Source organism: Rhineura floridana, chromosome 1 (genome assembly GCF_030035675.1).
Source record: "Rhineura floridana isolate rRhiFlo1 chromosome 1, rRhiFlo1.hap2, whole genome shotgun sequence".
Classification (NCBI taxonomy): Eukaryota; Metazoa; Chordata; class Lepidosauria; order Squamata; family Rhineuridae; genus Rhineura; species Rhineura floridana.
The window spans coordinates 280,696,279-280,698,804 of record NC_084480.1 but is presented as its reverse complement, the minus strand read 5'-3'; positions in this window follow the sequence as shown (position 1 = coordinate 280,698,804).

The window sequence follows — 2,526 nt, the reverse complement described above, 5'->3', positions numbered from 1 at the left end:
ACTACTGAACTCAGAAATGCTTGCTTAACAACCCTCTAAATTTTCATGGCGATACACAAAACAGTCAGAGAGAATCGAGAGTTCAAAGTGTAAAAAGAGAAAAAAACAGACCTCTTGGACTTTTTTCTGTCAGAGTTCTCATAATCTGTTGAAATTAATTAAACACCAGCCATGTTCACAGAGATCTGTAATCGTATTACTGACGTTGCTCTATACTCTGACCTTCATCTTCTGCAGTTTAAAAGTTTAAAAATGCCTGGCTGATTTTTAATTAATTTAAGAAATTTTGCATTGAACTCAATGATAATGTCAGACACTGTCAGTGTTCTAAAAGCCAGATTCACAGCTGCTGGGCTTGGCTAATCAGGGAGCCACATCCACACCAGACTTTGATTTCACTTTAGACAGTCATGGCTTCCCCCAAAGAATCCTGGGAAGTGTAGTTTGTGAAGGGTGCTGAGAGGAGACTCCTATTCCCCTGACAGAACACCAGTGGCCAGAGGGGTTTAATAGTCAGCCGCTCTGATTGAAGCTCTGAGAGGGGAACTGGGCATCTCCTAGCAACTCTGAGCACCCTCCACTAACTACACTTCCCAGGATTTTTTGGGAGAAGCCATGAGTGTCTAAAGTGAAATAAAGGTCTGGTGTGGATGTGGCCAGGGGCAGCTTTGGTTTAAATTTGGGTGGGAGGCTACATGTGCCTGGTGTAGAATAAAAAGGTGGGGGAAACCCTGAAAAAAGAATGATACTGTTCACAGTGTTTCCCTTCTGCCCAGTGCCCACCCACCCAATCCCCCCTCCTCCCCTTCCTGCCCTCCTCCCCCCTGCCCCTCCCCCAGGTCAGTTCCACCTCTTCTAAGCATGATTGCACAGGAATAAATCCCACGGAAGTCAAAAAGCATGCAAATGATCAAACCTGCCCTCCCCTCCTGCTCCCTCCCTCCTATCCCCTCCCTCTTTCCCCTTCCCTTCCTCTCCCAATCCCCTTTCCCCCTCATGTCTTGTTTCTGTTATTTGGGCTGATTGCAGATGTTGCCACCACTCACCATATGCTCAGAGGCACATTACCAAATTCTTCCAAGCTACACAGGAAGTGGATTGGACTGTGAAAGACCAACCTAAATTGTGTTGGCATTTTGACCAATTTGTAGGGCAGTCCAATATGTCATAGAGGAGTTTAGGTCTCCTGCTCCCCTGGTACATTCACTGTAGCTGCCCAATTTCCCTGCTTTTTAAAGTTTGATAAAAATATCAGTTGGCTATAGGTACGTTCTTAAACTGTAAGTTTTTTTGCCTACAGTAGGGCCCCGCTTATACGGCTGGTTAGGGACCAGGCCCTCGCCATAAGGCAGAAATCGCCATAAAGCAGAACCCATAGACTATAATGGGGCTGTCACGCAAAAATGTCGCAAAATGCCGTAAAATCGCAAAATTGGCTTTAAAAAGGGGAATTTCCCGCCGCTGCATTAGCGGAATGCCGGAATGGGAAGCGCCGGTAAGCGGGGCCCTACTGTATTAGTGAATCATACTGCATCTAGTTTGGATCTGAGATGAGTCAACAAAGGCCTACTCACACAATGCAATCCTATACTTGCCTATCCAGAAGCAAGCCCCATTGAGTTCAGTGGAGGTTACTCTTAGGTCAGTGTGTGTGGGAATGCAGGCTCAGTTATTTATAAATGCCCAGCTGAGGACGCCATAGCTGTCAAACTCCCTGCAAGCAGTCAGGCTGAAACCCTAATCCAACCTGAGATCCTGCTTTAAATCAAGAAGCTTCCTTAAGAAGCCAGACAAAGATGCTATGGTTAAAGACGATGAAGCCTAATTTCCAGTTATATTGACTGCCACTATATCAAGTATTGTAGTGATTATTTTAACTAGATTCATATCTGGAGTGATTTAGCTATTCTGGAGAGGCAGAGCATCTGCTTTGCATGCAGAAGGCCCCAGGTTCAACCCCTGGCACCTCCAAGTAGTGTAACTTGGGAATGTCCCCTGTCTGAAACACTGGAGAGCCACTGCCAGGCAGCTTAGACAATGATATAAGATATAAGGTAGCTTCCTATGTTCCTATGACTGACTACTGTGCATTGATTTATTGTGGCCTCTGGTTGGGTGACATGAAAGCAATTGGCTTGGGAGCACTCCATCTTTCAGCAATAGCCAGGGATATTGAAATTCTTCCTGATCTAATATAACCTATGAACCATAGGTACTATAGGCCCCTTCTAAAGTAGGGTCAATGAAGGAAGGAAGATTGCATACATACCAAATGCTACTGGGTGCCCTACTGATGTCAAATATTGTCAGAACATGCAAATATTCAGGGAACACTCACAAACAAACCTATACAGAAGTGTTTTTTTTAAATGGGGCAAGGACAGCAAATTCATTTTAGCTGTACAGTACTGAATTCTTTAAGAAAAAAAACCCATGTAATCTTTGTGTTGCATATGCTTTGCACATCTGAACCTAACATTTCTAGGCAAAACTGGCAAAAGAACAGTCACTTTATTTTAAACCCAA